This window comes from Uloborus diversus, chromosome 8 (genome assembly GCF_026930045.1).
Source record: "Uloborus diversus isolate 005 chromosome 8, Udiv.v.3.1, whole genome shotgun sequence".
In the NCBI taxonomy this organism is placed as follows: Eukaryota; Metazoa; Arthropoda; class Arachnida; order Araneae; family Uloboridae; genus Uloborus; species Uloborus diversus.
The window spans coordinates 5,627,742-5,646,387 of record NC_072738.1 but is presented as its reverse complement, the minus strand read 5'-3'; positions in this window follow the sequence as shown (position 1 = coordinate 5,646,387).

Genomic DNA, 18,646 nt, shown 5'->3' with positions numbered 1-18,646 from the left:
ATCTACCACCCTTACGCTATATTTTGACATTGCTCCAGCGATTTTCCAAGCATTTGTCATAGCGTGGTACAGGTTTTTGTATACCTATTCGTACAAATTTGCCGCCTGTGTAGACGACCATGAGAAATCTTACAGGGCTTTGGCTGCGACGTTTTTGAACATCCTCTGGTCTGCCCCCACCTCGCTCGCAGCAATTTTCATTGGTTTCGGCATCTAAGGTCTTTCCTAGGTGGTCTGTGGTACAACAGCAATAATGCACTCAGAGAACATGTTATCCCAAGGATGACTACACAGGCGGCAATTTTCTATGAATAGGTATACAAAAACCTGTGTAATGCTATGACAAATGCTAGGAAAATCACGGGAGCAGTGTCGAAATATAGAGCAAGGGTGGTAGATTTTTTTTACAATAAATGTCTTTGCTTTATCTGTTCTCGTTCTTTTATTTCAAAATGGACTTTACTTTAAGAACGTCCCTCATACTGCAGTAAGTAAAATTATGAAAGTAAAATAACACTGGTGAACAAAGATTTCGCAACATGAAACAAGTATAGTGTTCTGAAGCTAATTTTTGATGCTGATTTCGAATATCCCATCACATTTTTTTTCATCACCCAGTTTTTGTGCATCAAAAGCTTTAAGTTAAGCTTATTTTTTCCATGTTTTTATCTCACTTAAGGTCGAAAATCAGAATACAATTAAAATCCTGACATAAAGACAAGAAATGTGGGGATAAATGGCCAGTTTTCTACATGATGGTCCTTTTCATCAGCACTAATTTTGTGATATATGCTACCTAAATTTATTTATTTTCTGTGCTTTTATCTATACTAATATTATAAAGAGAGAGGGCAGATTTTTGTGTGTATGTTTGAGGTAATCTCCGGAACCACAGCACCTATTTGAAAAATTCCTTCACCATATGAAAGGTGCTTTCTTACTGAGTGACATAGGCTATGATTCGAAAAAATCCGATAAATAGTTCTTTTTTTATTCCAATTTAGGTCCAAATTTCACATAAATTCCCGAATATGGTAGTGAAAAATTACTTGCACACATTAATATTATATATCGTTGAAAAGGGTAGCATTTTCCGCGTTCTAAACAATTCGTTTCAATGCTCTAACTTAATTACAGAGGGAGAAATTTGTGTTTTTAGCTCAAACTTTTTTAGGCTTAGCTGAAATTTATGCACTACTTTCTTCATTAAATCTACCAATAAAAAGTGAAGGAACTGTCTCACATTTTCTTTTTGACACCATTGGAAAAAGCGACATTTCTTACCCCAGATCTCTCTCAAACTATTGTCGAAAACTTAGCTATTGTTTTCAAAGGAAAAAAAGTTACAAGCCGTTCAAAATCAAGTTCGAATAACCTCATCTTCATTAAAATTATTGCTGTTTTATTTGGTATTGAAATTAGAAATATGTCAAAAGTTGTTAATCGTTTTATTTTCGCGTTTCCACAGTTACGCTTTTTGAATCCATTGCTTTTTTCCTTATTTTGTGTTTAATTTCTTAAACTTATTTCATTTCATGCTTCCATAGTTACGCTTTCAAAATCCATCTTTCGCATTTTAATTTCTTAAAAGTATTTTAATATCTATCGTCATTGTTTGGAAGGGAAATTTTGCATGGCGTTTTCTTTTTTCTTTTATTTAAGCCTGATTGTTGCAACTCATTTCACTTGACACAATTTTTATTCTCAAGGTAGACCGGGCAAAGCCGGGCAACGCAGCTCTTAACATATAAAGATTTGAAACATCTGCTTCACTCTCAAAAGGGCTGGGTTCCGGTAGCGTGGTCGCTTGGCATGTTCAGCGCTGAGCAGTTCAGTCTAGGATTATTGTTTTAAAGCAACCGTAAATGTAATTCATTGTTTTGGCAATTTGTTTTGCAAGAAAAGAAACTTTTGATATGTTTTTATCCGAGTGAAATGTACGACATTTTCTTCTTTTTTACTGACAATAATTTTTGAATGTTCCACAGGATGTTTTTTTTTTCATTAGACGGATGGATTATGATAGCTGGTTGCTGAGCGAGTTTGGCAATAAACAATAGAGTTGTGGAATTATTTTTACATTTGAAAGAAATTATTTGATGTCTTTTTTTGTTTATTTGTCAAAATATTTTAATTGCAGTAAAAACCGCTTCACTTGCTAAACAGAGTTTTAAAGCCACTGTAAATCTAATTTAATGATTTGACGAAAAGTTTTAAATTCCAAAGAAACTTTAATAGTTTTTTTTTTTTTTTTGAAAAGGTGTGTACAGATTTTAATTTTAAAAAAATGATCATTTCACACCAGAGGGGGAGGGGGCATCAATTTTTTTTATTCAACGGACTTCCATTAAATTTTTAGCACGGGCATCGCTGTGCAGGTACTGCTAGTAATTGAATACAGACATAAGGGGTGAACAGACTTTAAACCTGTAAATCAATCACTGCATTCTGCTGTACTGCCGTTGGCAGGAAAAGGGCAATAACTGCAAAATCAATTTTCTTTTTTTTTTGGTATTTTTTGTAATCTGTTTTATATTAGCTTTATTGTACAAGCTTGATTATTTGGTTTCTGCTGAAAAAAAGACGTGAAAAAAAGTCTCATTTCAAAATTTCCCTATGTTAATATTGAATGTAACACCAATTTCTTTAAATATCTCGAACAATTTCTGCAGATACTGCCGTTTACCTGCCCACAGCAATATAGAGTCTCCAAATTATTGTGGGCCTGGGTCCTCACTTTTAGTTTGTCAGGCCCTGATGAACTCTCATATTTTGTATCAAAAGTGAAACACTGGAAAATGACTTTGAACACGATTCACAGCGATGCGGTTTTTTGTCCGCATGGACTTTCATATGTCTCCTTAAGACTGAAGCCTCTGAAAATGCTTTTGAACAGCATTCGCACGAATATGGTTTTTCACCTGTATGGATTCTCCTGTGTCTCCTCAAGATTGAAGCGTCCGAAAATGTTTTTGAACAATATTTGCATCAATATGGTTTTTTACCAGTATGGACTCCCACATATCTGATAAAGGTTGAAGTGTTTCAAAAAATTTTCAAACAAATTTCGCAGGCACATGGTTTTTGCCTGTATAGAATCTCATGAGTTTCCTTAAGATAGGCACCTTAGAAAATGCTTTTGAACCGGATTCACACGAATATGGGTTTTCACCAGTATGTATCTACCAGTAATGCTGTCACCAGCATTTTTTTGCCCCTATGGACACTTATATATCTTTTCAAGACTGAAGTGTCTGAAAATGCTCTTGAACAAAATTCGCAGACATATAGTTTTTCGCCTGTATGGATTCTCATATGTCTCACTAAGTCTGATGAACTCTCATATGCTCTTTCAAAATTGAAACACAAGAAAATGACTTTGAACAAGATTCACAACAATGCATTTTTTTGCCCGTATGGACACTTATATGTCTTTTCAAGACTGAGGCGTCTGAAAATGCTCTTGAACAAAATTCACAGACATATGGTTTTTCGCCTGTATGGATTCTTCTGTGTCTCCTTAAGGTTGAAGGGTCCGAAAATGTTTTTGAACAACATTCGCATGAATATGGTTTTTCACCAGTATGGATTCCCATGTGTCTCCCTAAAGTTGAAGGGTCTCTAAATTTTTTTGAACAAAATTCACACGCATATGGTTTTTCTCCTGTATGGAATCTTATGTGTCTCTTTAAGATAGACAGGTTAGAAAATGCTTTTGAACAGAATTTGCACGAATACGGTTTTTCACCAGTATGGATTCTCATATGTCTCACTAAGTCTAAAGATCTTTTGAATGCCCTTGAACAACAGGCACAGGAATATGCTTTTGCAATTATGCTTGACAAGCGTTGCGGGCGATTAATTCTTGTAAGTGTGGAGAATGATGATTCACAAGTTGCCGTACTACAGCCGAAGGTTTTTGCAGTAGCCAGCAAACTATAAGTGTCCTCAAATGCTATTCTCTGCTGAAAGATTTCATTAAAAACGTTTACATCTTTCTTTGTCGCTTTTTGTTTTTTTAAAAAAATATTTACAACGGAAATTTCTTCTTCGGAAGGTATTTCTATGCCTAACACTGAGAGAGGTTTTATGTCCTTTAATGAAATAATTTCTTTATCATCAATACTGTTGAGTGCTAGCAAGAGATCGTTGTTGTTGAGAAACCTTCTTTTCATTTCATTTAAAATGAGATCAAGAACTTCGAAGAATAATATTTTAAATTTGTTTTCTGTAGCATCATGAGTTGATGGTTCTCCTATCTTTTCGTACACTACATAATTGTGAAGTGTTGGATTTATTTTGCGGCGTCTTTTGTTTGCATTTTCGCTGCTCACTGGGCTGAATTCTTCCTCAATCTTGCTCTTAATTTCTACATAAGTTTCGTCATTCCTGTAACTTTCTAAAGTGTCCATCAGAGATTTTTTTACAGTATAAGAGTCTTTTAAGCTTGCTTCATGTGACTGAAAAATCTTATCAGCTGGCTGAATAGTCTCCAATATTTTTTTCATAATTATCATACAAAATATAAACTCTTCGGACCGGATCATAGTGATAAGTCCTAGAGCTTCAACGACATAATCGCAGTCAATATCCTTGCTTCTCGATACTTCCTCTAATGCCTGTATTATTAATTTGTAATTAAATACTACCAATCTTGTGGTATCTAGATGCCCACTCCATCTTTGCTCCAAAAGGCGATTGCCCTGATAAAACTTGGAGATACTTCCTCTTTTCAGAAATTTATACAGCATAGAGCATGTGTCGAAATAATAAGTTATTTCTGATATATCTTTAACTGCTTTCATTAGTACTAAGTGCAACCTATGATTAGAGCAATGAACATACGGAATTGTTCGGTTCAATTCCTTTTGAATCAATGTTTGCACTCCATTTTTATCACCGCTCATCACTGCCGCTCCATCGTAACACTGGCTCAAAATATGAGAAGTATCCAATCCACAGTTAGTAAAAGTTTTCAGCATCAAGTCAACAAATGATTTTGCATCACAATCGGTACATGTCTTAATTGTTAACATTGATTCTTCAATGCGACCGTCTTTAACATAGCGAACCCCTATGGCAACATTTTCTTTGTTATTTTTATCTTTAGTGCCATCCTCTAAAATACTAACCCATGGAACATCAGCATTTCGAACATCATTAGCGACACTTTCGGTCACAAGTTCAGCCATTATACGTATAATGTTATTTTGAATTTCAGGGGATAAATAAGTGCAATTTCGTGGAATGCGGTTTGCACAGGCAGCTAACTTTTCATCTTTCTTCAAAGTAAACTCGAAGAGGTTCCTAAACAAACTGCTCTCTTGATGCTCTTCAATGTTATATGTACCACGAAAAGCTAATTCATTGAGTACAAGAAACTGAATAACCTCAATAATGGATTTGACGTAATATCGATGTCTTTCCAACACATCATTGTTAATTAATGTAGAAACTGCTAAACCTTTCTCTTCACGGCATAGTTTCTCTCTCCACATCATCATTGCAGAGATATGAACTTCTGAAGAAGCATGTTTCGAAAAACCCTTTTCCTTGCTCATTGCCATTTTCCAATTTCGGAATCCTGTCGAAGTGAAAGCATTTTCTTTTGTACCAGAAGGAAGAAACTGTCTGCAAGGATAGCAAAATGCGGCATCTCTAATTTTGGAGTATTCTAACCATTCATACTTTTGAAACCAATTAGCGTGAAAACAACGGTTTTCCTTGTTTTTAGGATACGTAGGAAGATTATGCTGAACTATATTTCCTCCTTTCAGATATATCACTGGCATCATTTACATCAGAAGTGGTAATATGTTTTTTTTTATTCTTTAGAAGCTACACTAACACTGGGCTCCTTTTGAGCAATTGTTGAACTTTTCCGAATGACAAATTTATCCATTATTCAAAGCCTCTGAACACAGCAAGCAGGTACTGGAACTTGGTAAAAAGTGAAAGTTCAAAATACTTAGGTACTTCAGCAAATAACTCAGATTAAATTGCCCATCTAAATAGGGCCAAAATGCAATTAATGGTAAAGCTAAATCTTTAAAAAATAACTCTTCCCTGTATTTCGTGCTCAAATAAAGAGAAACCTCTCTCAAATGACCACCCTTCGTTCTGGTGAAAAACTGTCGTTAAGAGAGGTGGTCGCTTATTGGACCTTGCTTTAACCCCTAACGGGAGGGGCAGTCTCACAGACCGCTCGTAAGTTCATCCTTACACCCCTTGATTGGTTTCATTAGCAGTAGTACTGTTCTTTCAAAAAGGGAAAATGATCCAAATGAAAAGATTATTTTCGTCTCTTTGGATACGGCGAGAAAATATTTCAAGTCACGGAAGATATTTTCCCCTTCACTTTTTTTATAAAGGTTTCCATTTTCACGGAATTGTCTAACATCTTCTATGCAAAATAAATGTGATTGTCTCTTTAGTGTAAGCACATGGGGCATTCTCGAAAAAAAAAATCTTGGCTACGCTAAATTTAAAAACGCTTGGCTATGTCCTTATTTTCTTACGTGTTTTAAAAATGAACTGTTGAAGAAAACAGCCACCCCCCCCCCTTTTTTTCGAAAGGAAAAATTAGGATGTTTTGAAAACTGTACATTTTTCAAATTTTTATTAGAAATATTAAATTTCCTCACTAATACTTTTATTTATTTGAAATTTTTATTCAGAAATCTTATTTTTTTATTGTGGTAGTATTTTGCAGTGATACCTGCAAGTTATCACTACAAAGTGTTAAACTTTTCCTGCTTTCGATTAGGCCGTGTTCTCTGCGATAACGTATCTCATTTTATTTAATTTTAAAGCCATGTCACCAAAATTTCATTACAAAGTTTTGTTTTACTTCCATTTTTTACCATTAAGAACTACCGGTGTAATTTTTCATTGCAATATTTTTAATTTCTTGTAAAGCAGGCCCTGTATCCTGTAATGTTTTTTAAGCATTCATATTTTAAACTGAAGCTTACAGTAATTTCTCTTTTGAACTGAATATTTTTCTTTCGTTTAAAAATTATTTTAAGAGTTAACCAGTCAAGTAATTTTTATCATTACATCAGATTGATTGTTCTTAAATGTTATTCCAGAATAGCATATCGTCGCCACAGAGAAACAGTAAGATATCTTAGTGTTATTTCTGGGATTAGATATCTTACTGTTGCTCTGAGGCGACGATATTATGTTTAAGTATATTTTTTACTATGGATAAATTTATCAACACAAGTGATATGAACAGCAGATTTCATCCTGCTAATATAGTTAAATGTTTAAAAGTATCAAATAACAGTATCCTAAAACACAATTGCATCGATAAACGTTACAACGACAATTTTTTTTTTTTTTTTTTTTTTTTTTTAAGTTAAAGCACATAAACGTTGAAATGGGACATACCCACTAATATTAAAAAAAAAAAAAAAAAAAAAAAAAAAAAAAAAAAAAAAAAAAAAAAAAACGAGGCCAATAATTTCTTTTTATGAAGCAGTAACTTCTTACCTCTGTGATGCAGTATGTAATTAATCAACTTGAACTCAAAAGGAGACGGAAACATTTCTGTCAAAGTTCTCATTCGTTCCCTTTCGAAGCAATAAGCAAACCGAAAGTTATAAGCACGTGTTTTTAGTCATCCACCGACTACTTCTCGGAACTAGAGACATAGCAACAAAAAAGGGAGGGGGACCAGACTTCGAAGGCACAACAGGGGTGAGGAGGTGGGATCAACGTCAACGACAAATCTCCTTAGGCTCAAAGCTAATCAGTCCCAAAGACCTCTGTCGCCTTTACAATGCTACTGATAGTTTTGCTGCTACTGGACGACGACGACAGCAAACCCTGAACAACGGGGTGTCTTAGTATATCCCTCGGGTAATTTTTTTTGGAAACCTTTCTTCGGCATGGTATAGAGACTTCAGGCTAATTCCATTCCGAAGTAGCCAAGAAGGAATTTCGAAAACTCAGATGTGATTCAAAGAGGAATTTTTTAGCAATTCAATTTTTGACATTGAAATTATTTCATTTTACGGACACAGCAAAAAACTTCTTCGCTTAAAAAAAAATGTTTTGTAGCTTAGGGGAGGCGGCGCCTCCCCTGGCCCACCCCTGGCTACGGCCCTGGACCCAGGCAACGCCGGGTATTTTTAAAAATTGATAAATTTATTTTTCTAAACATTCAAAAATCTTTTAGTGATTTTTTTCTTACTTTAGAGTTTAATTCAAAATTAGTTATTTTTAAAGACATATTCTGAAAATGGTGAATTTGCAACTCCAGAGCTCGAGTACGCTACCTAGCGGATATTTACAAAACTGCCGGAAAAACTAAAACATTGCGTTCCACGTGTTCATTTTGGGCAAAACAGTTTGTTATGTGTATTTTTTTTATTTGCATAATTCATCATTTGGAATCGTCATCCGCAACAGCGTAACATCAAAAATATCTGATATAAACTGTGAGTACACATTTTATTTATCTTGTTCTGAGTGAATTTGAATAAGTATCAGTTTTTCAATTCGATGAAAAAAAGCAGACTTAACAAAAATTGACTGGACACTAGGGCCATGCTGAAAAATTACTCATTTCCTTAACCTAATTCCACATTAATAACCTTTAATCCCATTTAAATAACCTTTGTTACTACAGCATCCAACTGAAATGGACAGTATGCAAATAAATTTTCTTGAAAATATTTATCGCTGGATTGAAAAATCCAGAAAGAACGTTAAGAATTTGAACAATGAAAAATAAAAGTTTAGAATTTTTATCGCTAAAATATCGCGCCAACTTGACTTTATTGCTCTGCAAAAGCTGTCATTATCGGTGTAAGAGTTTTGCCAAAAATCTGTTTATAGGGGTATGGTTTTAAAATTGTGTGAAAGAATAATGTATCTTGATAAGATTTCGCATATCAGTTAAATCATTTCCATGACGAATGAATTAAAGGCATGATAATTTCTTTTGATATCCAATCATATAATCATAGAAATAAATTATCTATAGTGTTAAATGTTACTCTTCACAGTCTGTCACGTATGTGCACTATGTGACAAAAATGTCAACAAATGCCGGAAATGTCACGAAACTGGACATAATATGTACTAATGTTTAAAAAAAAACGGTACAAAATGAAAATGCTGTTAGAAGCAAACCAAAAATTTATGAATTCCGAATTCAACATCTTGAAAATCGCTGCTTCAGAAAAACTTACTGTGTGTTCTGCATTAATTTTTTACTTTGGTAATACTTTTTGATTTCGAATCTCTTTCTACGTGGGTCAGAATAACCAAGAGACTTTGAAAAATCTTTTCAAATGAATAAAGAACAAAAATCATACATGCGAACAAAAATTTCTGTCATTTCCTAAGTTTAGAAGCAATTTATACGTTACAGAGTGCGTTTGTTTTAGTTTTTTCATCCGCCATTAGACAGTGATTGCAGTGCCCCCTATAGTTTGTTGGAGTTGCGAATAGCTCAATTTGATGTCTTTATTTTTTTCACAATAAGAACTAATAAAATGCACATAAAAAATGCATAGAGTTACAATTATTTTGCCATGAAACTGATCGTTAGTATTGATCATTATACATTACAATTAATATAATTATTATATTAATATTATTATTGTATGTTAAAAAACAAGAAATTTAAATAATTTAAAAGTACATTGAAACAATAATGAATTCACTAGGAAAAAACATGCCAATAAAAATTTCAAAAAAGGAAAAGATGGCAGCTTTTCATTTAAAGATTTCTTATAAACCTACATTTCAGCATTAAAAAAATAATAATAATAAAAATTCCTTCTAATTTTTTTAGAACAAAACTTTTGCTAGTTGAAAAAATAAATAAGTAAAAATAATAATAACAATTTAAAAAATAATAACAAACCTGTTAAAAAGGTAAATGGTATTCAAAAGCATACGTATTGTGAGGAAATTTAAACGGAAAACATTTCGCCACATAAATAAATTATGCCATAAAGAAAAAATAAATTATACCATAGAGAACGAAGGAAACTAAATAAAAATAAAGAAAAAGAGTAGAAACAAAAAGCATATGACAGATATCATGCAACAGAACGGTTACATTCTGATATGCCTGCTAGAAAAATTCAACTAAATAGAAAAAACTAAGGCAAAACAACGGGGGGGGGGGGGGAGAGTCTTGATTCTGCCTTAATATTTTCACCAGGTGAAGACATAAATTCGCGCAGCTGCAGTGGGAGGAAGAAAATTAAACGAAACAGGACGAAGCTTTATGAGGATAATTTGCATCTTAAAATAGAGACTAAAAAATTACACAAAAAACAGAAAAATTAAGAAAACAAGTATATAGGAGCATAACAAATAAAAATAAAGATGTTAATTTGACTCCTCGTTCAAAAACTAGACAATTTATGAGAGCAAATTTCTCTGGAAAAAAACACCTTTCATTTTCTTTTGTGGGGGGGGGGGGGGGTCCGACCCTAAATTATTGAGGGGTTCCGGACCCCTCGGACCTCCCGGCCACGACGCTCATGCTGGCATTTGACAGGGCCCGGATTGGAATTTGAGTAGTTTGAGTTTTATCAGTTTCAGAGGGAGAAAAGGCCTGCTAACCAAACAGACTAGAGATCCCACTACGGCTCTCGACGGCTCTGCATAGAGAATCAGAAGTGAACTAAGAAAACAGTTGAATCATATCTCTTCAAAACCTTTCTGGAATTATTTCCAGTTATTTAAATCATGTCCTATAGTTTCGGGGGGAGATGGCGATCTCTTCTTACGAAGGAGAAAAAATTTTTTTGGACCAAGAAGAGAATAAGCATTAATTAATAATTCATTTAATGCTGCAATAATTTTTGAAACTTATTTATCTGCGTTTACAGTTTATAATCAGAGGCATAAAAAGAAACAAACCACATTATTATCAATATTTAATTTACATAATACCTACAACTTTTTTTTTAAAATCATAATTGACAACCATATTTTTACATGTCAAACATAAGTAAACATTAAGAAGGCATTTGTTATACAAAACTATAAATTTAGAGAATCAAAACAGAATTTCAGCTATTTCTCAGTTTTTGTCGCATAAGTTTCGTTTGGTTCACATTTCAAAATAAGTCAAAATATTTGATTTATACAGATGAATGATAAATAAATTTGATAATGAGTATGACAATTCAAAACTACAGCATGGTTTGTATCAAGAAACCAAATATTATTAAATACACTGGTTAGCATTGTAACACAAATTTTTTATTGATTTGGATGTCATTATTGAAAGTCCGAACACCATTTCGACAACAAATTTCTTGAAGTTATCAGCATAGCACAAAGTAAAGAGATCAAAACATGCACGGATTTTTTAAAAATTTGCATATCGAATTAAAATGGCTTCAATATATATATATATTATATATATATATATATATATATATATATATAGTATATATATATATATATATATATATATAGTGTGTGTGTGTGTGTGTGTGTGTGTGTGTGAAGAGAACCTTCATATCATACTGAGTTTTGTCTCTTTACAATTAGTAATTAGTTATCTTCTTTACTAATAATAAAGCTGAAAGTCTCTCTGTCTGGATGTCCGAAGGATGTCTGGATCTCTATGGCGCGCATAGCGCCTAGACCGTTCGGCCGATTATCATGAAATTCGGCACAAAGTTAGTTTGTAGCACCTCGAAGCGATTTTTCGAAAATTCAATGTGGTTCTTTTTCTATTTCAATTATAAGAACAAAATCATCACAAGATGAACGAGTAAATTACGAAATTATCATAACGTGGAACTGTAAGATGGGCACAAGCCAATTGGAATTTTTCCATTACGGGCAAAACCGTGCGGGTACCACTAGTTACTAATAATAAAGCTCAAAGTCTCCCTGTCAGGATCTCTGTGACGCGCATAGCGCATAGACAGTTCGGCCAATTTCCATGAAATTTGGCACAAAGCTAGTTTGTAGCATGGGGGTCAATTTTTCGAAATTTCGGTTTTGTTCTTTTTCTATTTCAATTTTAAGAACATTTTCCGGAGCAAAATTATCATAAGTTGGACGAGTAAATTACGAAATTTTCATGACCGTGGAATGGTAGAGCGAATGAACATAGCCAAATGGTGAGAAATTCAAAATCCATTATTTGTAAATATACAGGCGAACTAAATGACCTTTTAATTTTCTACTAACGGGCAAAGTTGTGCGGGTACTACTAGTAATTACAATAAAATTCCTTTTGTTTTTTTTACAGAATTTGAACAGATATTATGGGTTGCACTACACTGGTGTGCAAAATTAAGGACGAAGTCGAAAAATTAGCATATCAGCTAAACGAAGAGGCAGAGAGGACAGAAAGACCAATCAGGAGATTAAGTAAGGTGATGTACGGTAGCACATGCTCAGATATGCAGGCAGACGTAATGGGGGAGTGTCTGAGTAGTATAAAGCAATGTTGTACGGTGTAAGATCAGTATTTCTGGCAAAGAGACTGCACGCTGTATAGCAGTTAAAATCACACCGAGTTGCTGCCTCAGCGAGAAATGGCGAATAATCAATCTGTTAGACGACATCTGGATGCTTTTACCCGGGGTCAAATCATTGGGAAGTTGGAGGAAGGCCGCAGTGTGACAAGTGTGGCTGCAGAGTTCGGAATTGCTCACAGCATCGTTTCACGACTTTGGAGACAATTTCAAACTACAGGAACAGCTATCCGGGGGATCAGTAGTGGTCGTTCACGAGGAACCACACACGCAGATAACCGGTATATTGTCTTACAGACCAGAAGAAACAGGCGGCAGACAGCGGGAGAAATCGCTAGACACACGACACAGGCGACTGGACGACCGATATCGCGTTTTACCGTGGCCAGAAGACTGCACGGTGGTGGTCTGTTTGCACGACGCCCTATACGGTGTGTACCTCTAACGCCTGCCCATCGGAGAAGGCGTTCTCTGTGGTGCCGGGAACACCGGAATTGGAGAGAGAATGAATGGGGACAAGTACTCTTCACAGATGAGAGCAGATTCAGTCTGAGTAGCGATTCTCATCGCATACTCATCTGGAGAGAGGCGGGGAAGCCGCAATCATCCCTCGAACGTCATTGAAAGGGACAGGTATGGAGGTCGCGGTGTTCTCGTTTGGGGAGGCATCATGCTTGGTAGTCGTACAGACCTTCACATCTTCGACGCAGGTTCAGTCAACGGGACCCGTTATTGTAACGAGATTCTTCTTCCATATGTGCGTCTTTTTAGTGGCGCTATTATGGGTCCGCAGTTTTTTTAATGGACGACAATGCACCATGTCATCGCACAGTAGCTGCCGAACAGCTCTTAGAGAGTGAGGATATTGAACGTATGGATTGGCCGGCACGATCTCCGGATCTCAATCCCATTGAGCATGTATGGGATTTTCTAGGCAGACGCTTGGCAAGCTCGTACCTTACCACCAGTAACGATTCGGGAGCTTCGATTGTTGCTGCAAGACGAATGGGCAGCAATGCCACAACAACTCATTGACACCCTCATTCTCAGCATGGGCAGACGTTGTGAAACCTGCCTAGAAGTCGGGGGAGATCATATCTCCTACTAAAAACCGGATGTTTCTTGCTGGACACCCATCACAGGGACGTTTCCGCCTTCAGTCACATTGCGCTACATGCTACTTTTTCAATAAAGCTTCTTTTTATCCCTCTGATTTCTCTTTTAGTAAGTGTTGCTTACATTACACATGTCCTTACGTATTGGGGATCTTACGGTATTAAATGAGTTGATTTGGAAAGCTTTTGTACAAAGTTATATTGAAAAAAACCGTCGCGTCCTTAATTTTTGCACACCAGTGTATGTCTATGTCCCACAACCTATAGGAGAAAAATAGGTATCGTTTTTTATAAATTTTTCTTATCTACTAAAACTAAAAACGTGCAAATAGCTCATTCTGCAACATTTTAGAAGAATATTTAAAAATATAAATAGTAAAAAAGTGCAGATCTGAAATGAATCTTATGGTGAAATTAACTAACAATAATATTTGTAAAATAATTATGAAAATATACATTTACTCCCCTTACTACGTTTTTATTATTATTATTTTCAAACAAGTATAACATGAAATGAATGAATGTGAATATTCATACAAACACTAAGAAAACACAGGTCAAACGAAAAAAAAAAATCTGTGGTGCCCAGAGTTTGAGAACTGATTTTAGATATGCTTGGGGCTCTAAATCGAAATATGAAATTAGTTTAACTCTAGCAGCTCTACTTTTTTTAGATAAATGCTGCTGTTTTACCCAAAATGTGCAGTTTTAACTCCTTTTTGCCCACTTCTAAAGCAAGTGTAGGCTTCTTAAACAAGTATTGCTTCTGGCACATTTACCCTATTGTCAGCCTGCAGTCTAGTAACTTAAAGGAAAATTCACAAAATGCAGTAAAAGTTTGACAAGTTTAGTAATAACGCCTCAACAAGTTAAAGTCAATTTGTAAATTCTTGATTTGCATATAATCGCTTCTTGTGATGTGTGATGAGCTGGATTTTTGGATACAGTATTTTTCAGCGCCTGATTAATATAGCGGGTGATCCAAAATAAATTTTTTGTGGGGTCCTCTGAAGTCAAACCTTATAAACATAAACATTAATGGGGAACCACCATTTCTTGGGTGTTAAGGTGTTTTACTACTCGTTCAAAATATTTGTTGGGAAGCAGAGTATCCCACACTTAAGTACACGTAAAAAAGGTAAATAAATAAAGAAGAAAAGAAAATGAAGGTAAAGTTTTCTTGAGTAAGACTACTACAATTTTAGTCATTTTGAGGCTCTTAAAAATTAGGGACCCATGTCCAACAGCCTAATTGGACTGTTTGGTAATCAATCTCTTATTATTTGTACAATACAATAGGAATAAAAAAAATCCCTGTTTTGTGTTTCATTTGGTCTATAGATGTAACTTAAACCTGTTTTGTGTATATTTAAATGTTATATCTTAGAAATTTGAGCTTCTGGGAAAAAACTGATGTCATATTTGAATTCAGGGTACCAAATTCATTCGAAATCAGTTCCAAAAACACCAGCACCAAAATCACTATTGCCCTATGTAATATTAGAATTATTATTGAGGTTTAAGAGAAAAAAAAATGACAGTAAACAATCGTTTTACGCGGGTTTATTTTACGCGGTTTTGATTATACGAGGTTTAAGATTTTACATCTTTCTTTTATGAGTTTCGGTTTTACGCGGATGTGGCAATGCAAACAGATAAAATTTTCTTCCTCTTTTAAAAATCCAAACTCCTAAAAATTTCAGATTACACGTAATAAACAGCATTTTGGCATGCTAATAATAGAGCTTGGGCCACTGGAAACATTTTATGCGGTTCCAGAGTTCTTTCCAGAAGTAAAGTTATTAAACTCACACAATACAGAACTCACTGGAAGAAGAGCTTTTAGGAGTGACAAAAGAGAGCAAAAGCAACGAGGATACCGACATCGATTACACAGAACCAAAAACGTTAACATTGAAAATTTTAAGCCATTTATTTACAATAGAAATGATCTTTCTGATTTGTTAGTGAAGGAAGATTCTACCATGAAAATGATCATGGATGCGTTAATGCTCTGCAAAGAATAACAGAAAAATTCTTGATTACCAAAAGACTATCATAGCCAGCTCCTTTTCATAAACACTACAATTAAATTGTGTTTTCTTTATGCATATTGTGCATAGAAATCGATATAAGTACACATTAAACTTATTATACACTTAGTCATTACTAGAATGTTTTTTTTTTTTTTTTAATCTACGGGAACACTAAGTCTTAATTTACGCGGCATTTCCGAGGAACGTAACCCCCGCGTAAAACGAGGGCCTACTGTACTTGGGGGTTGGGTTGATCCGTTCAAAGTACCGCGCAAAAGGTGGACCAACATATCCCACATTCTTGGTCTGAAAAAATGACGTCATAATTTTCTTCTTTGTGACAAAAAATTAAAAAAACTGCAAATAACTGTGAACTGAGCAAATATAATTAGGAAAGGAGTTCATTTTTTTTTCTCTGCAATCTTGATGAAACCCATTAAAAAAAAAAAAAAAAAAAAAAAGTTGCAGTTTTCTGAAAATTACTCAGCACTACTGAAATAACACTTTCAGGGAGAAAATTTGACTATGTGATTTCATTATAGAACTGGAAAGTAAATAGCGGTCATTGTTAACCATTTTTACGTTTCTTTACTCTCCTAAAGTTTACCGAAAAAATGTGAAATTTTCTTTAAATTGTCGATTTTTAAATTTTAGTCTTAAAATGATCCTTTAACTGTTTTCTTTGTATGTTCTAAATCTTATTCTGAAATATTAAAAGGGAAAAAAGTTATAACCGATTTTGTAACATCATGTCTGCTGTGATCCCTTTAAATTTCCTCTTTGATGAAAACTTTAAATGCGTTTTTCTCAGTTTCTAATTCTTACATGTTTTGGTGTATTTAAAGTGCAAAGGCTTTTTTTGTATTTAAGATAGCAATTTGAAATTTTTTGCACATGTTTATAAGTATTTGCCTCACATAATTGGGTATTTTTGAAACTCTAAGTGAAAGAGTTTTTTTTTTTTAAATCAAACTTTAAAATAAGAGATTTTTACCAATTTTTTAGACATACTGTATAAAAAAAATAAATATTTTTCTATCGCTCTGATATTTTAAAAAATACCAAGTTTTATGTAAAAGTGTTTGAATAGTGTTTTAAAAAAAGAATGGATTCGATACGACAAAAATTGTAGAAGAAGATAGCTTTTTTAAAAAAATTTCAAAAATTTTAAATTTTATATCAAATAATGAATTAACATGGCTTTTTTTGCTAAATTGTTTTATTGTATGAAATTATAAACATAAAATCATAAAAAGTTTTGAGTTAAAATGAATATAATTTTCTTTTTTGATTTTTGGTACCGCGTCCCCTTAAAGCTGCTATATATACAGGCCGATGCATCAGCTTAAGTTTAGTCATTTTGGATCGGATTTTTCATTGTTGCGGAGCTAAGGTTACCACAGCAAAGTTGAGGCTTTGCTAAATGGGCCAAAAATAACATTGTATTTAATAAACAAATAACGTGCCGCTAATAATAGCTCGCAGTAAAAAAAAAACCACCAAACGTGAAAACGCGATACTTTGCAGAAAAGACAATCACTCAAACAGCGCTCAAACACGCACTCTGACCCAAAATGCCTGATCTTAAGCTGATGCGTCGGCTCGTACATATATAGGGGCCTTACCTAAAATGACAGTCTTACCAGTAATACAGTTAAGTCACCGGATCGAGTTTAGCCTTGTCACGATAAAGCATTTCCCTGCATGTTAAACATTACCAACACATATTATCAAATTATCATGCCGTGGCGCGAGTTTCAATGTTGAAACACGCGGGTTACTTCATCATCGACTATTATTTATGTGAGAATTTGTAGGGCCATAGGTGTTATTTGTTCGTCATAAATCAAAATAAAAAAAAATATATTACTAGTATCAAAATAATTGAGGTTGGTTCATTTGTGCCTCATTTCCCCCTATTTGTAGATTTTGGGCATTTTAAACTTTTCAAAAAGTGCAGTTCCACGTTGCTTAGGTTCAGCCTTGAAATTAGTTTGTTGCCTTTTTCTAACGAAATTAATCTTATAATTAGCCATTTTTCAGTGTTTTTGGCAACAATTAAACTCCTTTTGGGACTCACTCTCTTTGCTCTGGGACTATTAGAAAGGACTTTACCAATGAAAAAAGACCTGTCTGAAATACACTGCATATGTATTACAACAGCAAACTTCGTCTTCTTTTATAAGTGTGTGGTTTTTTTTTTTTTTTAGGAGAAGAATATTGACATCGTTTCGTTGCTTTGTCCAATAAACACTGTATGTATAAAGATGAAATGCACAATCATTTTCCTTCAATGGCTTACCATATCTACCACTAATCGAAACACATCCACTAAAATTTCTTTTTTAATTAATTTCTTATTTTTTTTCCAAGTATTTACTATCTTCAGGGGTGAATTAAGTTAATTAAAGAAAGTTGAATGCAATATTAGTATGAATAACAGTAACATATAATTCAGGGGCGGCATTTCGGCATTTCATTCGGGGGGTCGAGTTCTATAAATATGACTTACCTTAGTATGGAACAAAACACTTATGGCTCACCTCAATTAATTATGATATGGGGGGAGGGGGGGATCGCATAGTTAAAAGAGCCCCCAGAAAATATATTTGTTGATGTAAAATATTTTTTTTCAAAAATAGTATGTATTTTTAAAGGGTATCTATGATATCATACTATGCATTGAGTAGCTGAAATGTGTTTTTAGCAGAAGAAAGTGATGAACACTCATTAAATAGACACACTTCAAATATGAGCATAACAAATCAATGTAAAATACCAAGGCATTTTCTTGTGAAAATCGAGCAACCACGCCACTGCACGGGCCTCTCATAACAATCGTTACACAGAGCACACAAGAACGAGATATTTACCCTATATGAGGAAATTACGTTTTTAGTTAAAATTAACCGAGATTCTTCAGTTTTTTCTGTTCTGAACGATAAATGCTTGATGAATTTATAATAATTTAAAAAACGGAAACATTTGCTCATGTCTGAAAATGTGTCGAGTTTCATCAGCA